This window comes from Natator depressus, chromosome 1 (assembly GCF_965152275.1).
Source record: "Natator depressus isolate rNatDep1 chromosome 1, rNatDep2.hap1, whole genome shotgun sequence".
Lineage (NCBI taxonomy): Eukaryota > Metazoa > Chordata > Testudines > Cheloniidae > Natator > Natator depressus.
The window spans coordinates 60,746,375-60,755,890 of record NC_134234.1 but is presented as its reverse complement, the minus strand read 5'-3'; the positions used below and the strand labels follow the sequence as shown (position 1 = coordinate 60,755,890).

At 42.8% G+C, this 9,516-nt stretch overlaps 1 long non-coding RNA gene across 3 annotated transcripts in view; it reads left to right on the top strand.

Moving 5' to 3' along the window:
• The first annotated feature begins 498 nt into the window (after positions 1-498).
• LOC141992335 (uncharacterized) overlaps positions 499-9,516 on the top strand; it is a 68,032-nt gene continuing 59,014 nt past the window's right edge. For 2 of the 3 annotated variants that reach the window (XR_012640579.1, XR_012640575.1), the window contains exons 1-2: positions 502-848; positions 5,582-5,708. This is a non-coding gene — a long non-coding RNA (uncharacterized LOC141992335). Of the gene's footprint in view, positions 849-5,581; positions 5,709-9,516 lie in introns of all 3 variants that reach the window. The other variant, XR_012640580.1, reaches the window with a different exon arrangement.

The following is a 9,516-nucleotide window of genomic DNA, read 5'->3' as shown; positions in this document are numbered from 1 at the left end:
CCCATGATAACAACAACTCTAGTCAATTACCATCCACCCTCAACCAACCAGCCTTTACCCCACTCTGCTGACCAAAAACAGAGAGAAAGGCTGGGCTTTGTAACATGTCCAAAAGGTTAATAAATCTGGAGTCCGATCCAGCATGCATCACTGTCCTTGGAAAGACTCCCAGCTACATCAGTGAGTGCTGGATCAGGCTCCTAGACTCTTGTGGATGGAGGCGTGAGAAAATTTCAGAGTCAAAGACCCTTCCCAGAGAATGCTTTGATGCCAGCTCCTCACATTTAAAGTGAACGGGGCTCCATCTGAATTCTCCTACTGATAGCAGCTGCAGCAGTATTGCATAGGGACGGAGGCAGTCTCTAGCTAGCTTGGAATGCCTGCTACCAGCTTCTATTCATAATTACCTATGAGGCTAACCCATTAATTTCCCCTTTAGAATTCAGAACACAGGATGAATCCCTGAAGATCTTTGTAACATGAGAAGAGCTGTGCAAATTATTCTGAGCTCCAGACCCACTAAAACTTAGTTCTGGGGTTGAAGTCGAACTTTGGCTTTTACTCACAATGTTCAGTGAACATGGGCTGTGGATATTTGTACTGAAGAGCTTGACGATTCCCCTCCCCACAGCCAGTCTCTCTCTATTTACTCAACTTCCCGCCTTCCTCAACAAACCCCAAGACCTTCCTGAAGACATTGGATCTGGGAAGTGGAGGGAAGGGATAGTCTGGAAGGCCAGCCTGGGAGACCTTTTTTGACTTTGTTGACCTCAATCCCCAAACCACACTTGATTGGTTTACTTTGAATCCTTGTGACTCAAATCATGCATGGATTCCAACGTGTCAAGGTGAGACATTTCAATGTAGCATTTGTGGTCAGCACATGTAACTGCTTTGAGACAAATCATTAGTTTTTAGAGCTGAGTAAATAATTTGTAATGGTTCATTCAATTAACTATCTTTGTATTCATGTAATAGCCACAATCTGACTGCAGTCTCTTTCAGTTTATTTGCAATTCATCATTTCCTCTGTCCCGGCATTGGAAATCTCTAAACCAAGTGGTGTTTGCTTAGTTGTGATTAGTCATGTAAGTCACATGATATTGTTTCTGTTCCTTGACAAAATGAATGTAACTCTTATGACCAGGTTTCTGGTGTGAATTCTCATGGAAAGCCTTTTACTAGATCACATGGATGCTCATGAAAATCAACCATGGTCAAAGTGAATTTATTGAAACATTTCAACCAATATTTACTGAACCACTGCAATAGTTGCTCAGCAATAATTCTTTCATAAACCCTGCAGCACATCAGTTTCTCTGTAATTGTATGATTAAAAGAGGGACCATTGCCTACAGATCTACATCCAAACCATATTAATTGCAGTTCATACAGTTCATATGGTACCAAGTTTCATTTACCTGCTTGACAAATCTATGTATTATCATCACATGTTAAAAGGTGTCTCTGGCTGGCATTTGATGTTTTAGAAATGTTAAGAAATTGACAAAAGCTAAACACAGGACTGGTGGGGGGTAATCTGATTGTATGCTATCATTAAATCGAAGTGCTTTCTCTGAGTAACACCACCTCATGCTTAGGATACCAAGAAGATAAGAACATTTTCAAGAGGAGATACTTTGTTGTGCAGTTAGTAGAATAAAGGCTTCTCTAATGCCTGTATCAACTGTGATATATAACACGTGGCACTACTTTAGTTCTTTATGGTAATATATACTTAGAAAGGAATTATTGTTTCTTGGGTTGTTGATTGCAGCTGTATGGTAATATAATGTGGGTTTAGTTAGCACCCAATGTTCTGTGGAAGTGTTCTATCTCCTCTATAAAAGGATAGAAATCAGCAGGCTAACGATCGTAATTGCAGTTCATAGTTCCATAGGTTAAAACCTACTAACACAGATTTAAAAAAAAAAAAAAAGGTTAGTTAACTATGTGATGAACTGAATTCTGCTCTCAGTTACACTGAAGTCAAAAACAGTTGTACCAGTGGGTCAGATTGTTCCCCGACACGGTAACACCCAGGAAGGGTGAAGATAACTCTGCATGGGTCCCTGTAGTGGGGCCGGTACCCTGCTCCTGAGAGAAAAGGTTAGGCTGATTGGGGAAGCAGCCATAGCTGGGGCCATGCCCCAATCAGGCCACACCTGGTCCTGTTATAAGGGCTCAGGGAGGAGCTGGGTCAGTCTCTCTCTAGCCTTGCTAAAGGCCAAAACAGGTACTGGGGTTGCAAAGGTGCAGCCCGGGGATAGACAAAGGTGGCAGGTCCTAACCCCTTGCCGATGATGAGTGGCCCTTACAGACTGCTGTCTGCCCCAGTGAGCAGGGGCTAGATGACGACTGGCAGTAGCCACTGAGGCAAGGTGGGTTTAGAGAGTTAGGGGTTTCCCTGGAAGGAGAGACCCAGAGTGTGGTGATACTGTTGGGGCAGAACCCTGAGGTAAAGGGCACTGGGGTCCTGGGAGGGACACAGGGCCTGAGGCAGGTGAGACAACAACCAGCGGAGGGTGCTCTGGAGCTGGACGTGAGCTAATTCCCTGGATGACCAGCAGGAGGCACCGCACCGGTGAGCCTTACCTCACTACAGTCCCTCAGCAAAGTTTTCTTTGTGTTATCTCACTGAGGGGAGAACAGATCATGGGCTTTGCCCTACCCATGGAAGAACACAAAGGTCTGGCCTATAAATCTTGTGGCTGTATGTGGACGCACAGGACTCAGTATCACAGGGACTTAGTATCATGCATGGGCTCTTGACCTCCTGTGGTTTTCCCAAGGGCCACCTCCGGGCACAGCAGCCCCTAGAACTCTCAAGAATCTGTAAGAAGGTGCTGAAAAGTAATGAGGTGCTCATCTCTGGGTGCCCAGTTCACCCTTCCTCCAGCCCACTCCTCCACATAGATCCCTGGACCTGCTAAGAGCTTTCTCTAGTGCTCAGGAGAAGGGAAAAAAGCTGATCCACTTGTGGGGAGGCCTTTTTGTCCATCCCAGGAGCACAATTAGGTCCGGTGAGCACAATTTGACCCAGTATCTATAAAATCAATCATGCTAAGAAAGGGTTACCCACTTGAATGGCCACATTTGCTATTCAAAGAAAAGAAGACAGGAAACTAAAACGATCTATTTGGTACTGCTTAAAAAAAGGAGAGAGAGATGAGGAGGATTGTCAGTTAGATGTGTTCAATGTCCCAGGAAAAACGGAGCAAACTGAACAGTTAGTCAGAACTGGGAGTAATTCTTGGTCAGTGTCACAGTCCAACAATAAAGACCACATTTTTTCCATGCTGCTTAAGTCCATCCTGGCTTCTATCAGTGACTCTCTCTAGACCTGCCCTCCTTTGCATTTTCCCAGTGCCAGTGTCGACCTTCAAGCAGACATCACCTTCTGAACAACCATCTTTTGTACAAGCTGCAGTACCTTGGTGCACAATCTACCTTGTACAGTAGATGAATTGGAAAGTCACGGGGATTGAGGGATTGCTACGAATATAGACTAGGTGAAGTCAGAATGATTTGATTAGTCAGTTATCAAAAGGAAGAAGGCTAGGGAGTCAGGAAGTGGGCATTAGGATCCTGGATCTGCACAGACTTCTTGTGAGCTTAGCTAAATTGCTTAGATCAAACTTTCGTGCTTAAAGTTAGACGCACATTCATATTTAGGCACCCAAAAAAAAGTGGCGTGACTTTTTAGGGTTGAGCATGCACTACTCCCATTGTCTTTAATGGAGCTACCATAAGAAAGTAAGGATTAATCCTGCGGACCCAGTATTGGATATTAGGTCTGTACAAAAATACAAAGAGAATAAAGCTTGCCTGCTCTGTGTTTTCAGGGTAACACCTCAGGTTCCCTGCTATCTCTGTTCTAAATAGAGAATAATGACAGTACTCTCTCCAGCTTGGTTTGGTCACTACTGTAAAAGCTGACCATGGTACAGAAGAACTTCATAATGAATAGAAGACCTTCATTAAGTAAAGCTATACATTTTATGACCAGCCAGTAGTGTACATAGATAGACTGTATAAGGAAAAAAATATATTTGTCCAAGCCCTGTATTTCAGGTTTGGAATTTCCATCTCTTTTCATCGGTCAGCAAAACAGGCTAAACAGAAACAGAAGCCTATGGCATCGTTGTACAGCTGTCGGTTTGGTTTGGAACACCCAACATTGAGATGTGTAATCCAATCTTGGGAGTGAACTCCTCTGCAGTGCAAACGGAGCCCATTCTGCATTTTAATATTTAATGTAATGTTTGGACCACAATCATTTTGGCAGTGCTTAGATTATAGAAGTCAGATTTAATACAATTATTTAATATAAAATGATTACTAAACTATATAAACAGCTTTAAAAACTCCCTATGTACTAAACCTAAAAATATCCGTTCACTAACCTTTTGGGGAGACAGCCTGGCCCACTTGACGGAGTACTGACCTGATAATCTCTTTCAAGTTCTGTCACTGGAAAGTACTTTGGCTAGAGCTCCATCACAGCTTAGTTCTAGCAATGGAGGACATCCACCTTAATATCTATGGATCACATTGACCCCTCAAGTTAAACGGATTGAGTCTTCCAGGGAGAGGGTCAATCGAAGGACACTGCCTCCTCCATGGAATCATTTCCCCCCTTCCAGATTGGGCTTTATGCTGTTGGAAAGGGTGAGCTAGGAGGAGTCTGGGCCAAGGAATGGTTGCTCTTTAAGGCATCATTTTCTTCCCAACTCCATGGCCCTTTAGAGTGGAAGTAAATGCCTAACTATCACCATTAATTTACCCAACTTTCCCCTCCATGATGGAGAGTCCTTGGCAAAAGGACTCCTGCAGGACCCAAAAGGCACAGTGGAAGCACACGACTTCTACACTGATGGTGCTTTGCCTTCCAGAGTCCCACATTCTACATGGGGGAGAAGGGGAGGGACAGGAGAAAACTTCCTGCTACTTACTTGGGAGCAAACCACAGCCACATGTGGACAGTGCAGTGAATGTGTTTGGTTTCCACACATTGGAGAGAAGACTGATTGGAATATTTGTCCGTGTCGATTTATCTAATCTGAAAGCTCTTCAATTCTCTTCTCTCCTCCCCATCCCACTTCCCTGCCACACTCCAACAGAAAAATGAGTCCCTTGTGGAATTTCCTGTCCACTGTGCAAAAAGTTTTGCCACTGACTTATATAAGGAGCAAAATCAGACCTTGGGTAAGAAATAAAATATGACTTAAAACTATTAATTATAGCTGGATACAATGAAAGCCTGATTTCCTACAATCACTTTAGAGGCCTACACAGAGTTTCTCAGACCTGGAAAACTGAATATATCAGGGATTACACTGCCTGACATAAGACAGCAAAATGGGACAAAGGAGTCATTTACCATGCACAACAAAACTTTAGTGTGCATACCTGACATTTTCTATTTAATTAGAAGAGCATTTCTGAACCCAGAGTAGAGAGTTCAGACTTAGAGGCATACAAGCAACTTTGTCCACCTAATTTACCTCTCCACCAATGGGAGCTGTCATTTTTAGCGTCATTCACTGCAGCCCCCAAATCTTGTCCCCACTTCCCACAGCTGCCGAGAAGCTACTCTGGGTTGTAACAGCACGCGCCGCTGACCTGGTCACACTCTGAAGGTATTCCTGGAAGCACTACCTCTGGAGGCCTAACAGAAAGATGTCTGCTCCCCACCTCTTCATAAGGTAAGAATTTAGTGATGCAGAGGGGTTCTTGCGCTGAGGATGGAATATATTTCCAGACCTTACCCATCTCTATCACTGGTGCATCTGAAATACTGACCCCACTGTACACAATACTCTGCTCCAGTGAGTAATCATTTCTCTGACAGCTCCTATTCTGCAAGCCCAAGAAATTGCGTGTAGTCAGAGAGAGGAAAGAAAGTCATTTGCATACCGATCATACACTTTGTAATTGCCTGCTGTTCATCCTAATGAGATTTTGCCAGACTCATTAGAATAATTCCATGCCTCTTAATACCCAGTGGGATTGCTTTATTATTTGATAAAGCCCAACAGTTGGCATGTAGCACTGCATCATTTTGTTCAGCTCCTTCAAATCTCTGAAAGCTGCCAAACAAAGGCTGTGAACAACCACGTTTGTCTCCCCCTTTCTCTCGGGATGTCTAATACTGACAGTGACTCGCAGTTGTCACAGTCAAATAGATCTCTTTATCAGCCACACTTTCACTAGTTTCTTAAAGCTGCAGGTATTCGTTCACTCAGGGCTGCCTTGTCTGTGTGTGGCTGGAAGTTAGAAACTCCTGCACCCAGCATGTACCTACTCCCTGTCAAAGGTCTATGAGCTGCCACCTCCCATGAAGGGTAAAGAGCAGAAGCATTTCCATACAATGCAATATTTCTATTGGTAATATTCATTTATGCCTTCCTGCCTTGTGTTTTGTTCCCCCTTTCGTCAAATCATGCCTGAAATCAGGCCCAGTTTTGTAATGAACTCTGCATAGGCAGATACTGGTTCCCATACAGAGCTCTTTGCAGGATAAGACCTAAGATGATATGCCGTTCAAGCAAGCACTGTATGTATTGTACTGATTTTAAAAAAAAAATCACATGTTCAAATGTATTTATGGTTTACTTGCCCTTCTTGCTGACTGAAAGAGACACACAGACAACAGGAAAGTTTACTTACTAACTGACCATATAGAGAAAAACATTGAAACTGACGAAAAACTGGTCCACTGTTTGAAATTTCAATGAAAGGGGATGACAAATTTTGGACAAAATGTTACACAGTGTTCTTTGCAGTTTTTCATCCTCATTTACGGCCTAGAGGCAGAGTGCTGTCAATTGCACTAATTAAACAAATTTGGAAAAAAATACAGAAATATGTTTCTCTAGTCTTTTAGCTATAATAATTGTATGTGTTACAAAGGTAATACAAGACTATAATAGACTTAGGTGTTTTCTGTAGCAACATGAGGTAAAAGACCCAGCAAGAAGTGTGATTTTTAAATTGACAGGGTCCCTTTAAAGCAAATCCAGCCTGGATGACATTTGCTTTGGGACTCTGCTCTTACAAATGGACCCTGTAAGTGATCAAAGTAAACACCCACTTTAATCTCAGATCAATCTCCATTGCCTCCTACTTCCTGTCCCTTCCCTTCCAAGACAACAGTATTATAGACAATTTAAATCACACACACACACACAGGGCAATGGCAAAGGCAATAAACCCAGCATAGTAATTATTCTCACATCACACTAGCATTTACAAAAACAAAGAAAGAACAATGAACACTCCTAGCCTGACACTGGTCATTTAATTTTCTCATGCTATGTAATGTTAAACTGGCTAATGCTACCATGGGAATCACTAGCAATAATTAAGCATTTACATGAGGAAGTCGGCATCAGTGCTTCAGCATTATCATTAGCATCAGGGTAACTCACTGTTCATGCTGATGGTGATAACTAAGTGCAACAGAAGTGGTGCAACTGAAGACAGATTAAACACAGGTGTGTGTTGACTATTGTAGATTGTTTCTCAGCTGATCTTATTCCTCCCTGAGATCTGGTTGCAGGAGACATGCAGCTTAGTGAGGGCTCATGGAAAGCCAACTTGTTGGTCAATGGTAGGAATTATGGAAGAGTAGAGGAGATGTACCGCTTGGTGTTAATGTAACTAAAAATAACTTTTTATTTCCCTGCTTTTGTGTCAGGTGTCAACCTTAACAATTTCACAAAAAGCTCTTTTTTGGCTGCATAACATCAGATGCAGACGAGACCTTGGTTTTGTACTATATAAGTGTTCATCACTACATGAGTCCACATCTGGCTTCAGTATCTGATAAATTCACATTGTTCCCTACTGTAATGTCTCTTTTTAGCAGTCATGGGCAAATCATTATCAAAACCTTGTCCAAATTAACTGAGGATCTGTGTTCCCCCCCTTCCCCCAATCTTACATTGGGGATTGTTTTGTTTCAGATAGAACTCCACCTCAAACTTTTGCCCACCTACAGAGGCAAACTCAACACGAGCTTTTAGAGAGAGACTGAAATGTCTGGCTAAGGTTTACTTTTTGCTTCCATTTCCTGACTGGGACCTCTGAAGTAACAAAGTCAGTGGTATTTCTGGCCACCCTCAGACTGATATGGGAAAAGGGGGCCTCCAGTGTCCATTGGAGACAGAGAGAGACAAAGACAGATAGAAGGAGACTAGTGGCCACTTAGGAAAAATACCAGAAAGGCAGTGAATCCACTTAGTCGGAAATGTCAGGATAGCAGGTCAGCAGGCCTCCCCTTCAAGAGGGCATCCTTAGGTAAAGGGAATCTGATAGGAACAGATCTAGTAGAGGTGAGAGGGAGGTGCAAGCAGGAAAGGTCATTGACATTCAGGCACCAAAATTCCATTCTCTTCCCATCTCCCCTATAGATATCCATAGTTCTCTGGTGGCCTAGGACTAGATAAGAAAACTTAAGTCTTAATGGCAGAAAACATGGGCAGATATCAACAAGCTCCTGCACAGGGAATTCTTTCTTTCTGCCTGTGGAAAAAGCAAAATGATCCACCTCTGTCCAACCATAGCATCTGCTAAATAATGTCCCACTGAACTATTCGGGCTGTGAATGGTCTTTTTAGCCCAGAATGCTTCCACTCAACTCCATAAACCAGCACCTCTCACAGTGAAACACTATCGTCAACCTGCTTCTCAGAGAAAATCACTTGCATCCAAGGCCCAGTATCTCAAATACCTTCTCATTCTGAATTCAGCCCCTTCACATAACAAGACGTCCTAGAAGCACTGCAGGAAAGCCAAGCCACTTCCTGCAGCTCTGAACCATTCCTTTCATGACTAGAGAAAGAGTCCAGAGTATCTGAGATGCCTACAAATGAGATTTTCAACACCTTCTTTAAGAAATCTATGCTCTATCCAAGCTTGTTGTTATTTAGAAACCATCACCTGATTCAAGCAACCTCCCCAAATATGGCTCAGTATCTAAATTTCCCAATCCTAAGTAAGCTAAGTGAACTTTCACAAGGTTACCTCCATCTTGATACTGCCATCCTTTACTCCTTCCAGTTAGGCATCCAATCGGGGCATGGAATGGAATTGGCACTGACACCAATGGGTAGTATCTTCTTGGCTGTGGGTCGTATTCATATGGCTGGATGTCTCCATGACATTTGTTAGAGCAGACTGTGAAATCATGTTATCCCATCTTAGAGACAGTTGGTATGTGTTAGTGGACTTGTGCTGAGATGGTTTCACTTACAGACAGCTAAATAGGGGCCCTAACCAATATTCCAAATTTCTATACAGCCAGACTTTGAATCCTCTCATAGTCATTGTATTCCACTTGTTTTCACTGAGACTGTCACTCTAGCTCTGATCAGCAGCATCAGATGCAAATGGTTCTTGGAGAGAAAAATGGTGCATTACACTTACACGAGCACACAATATACTGAAGAAAGTCCACTCATGAGATGTATCCAATGTTACCTAATTATCATACTCAGAGATGTTGTGGAA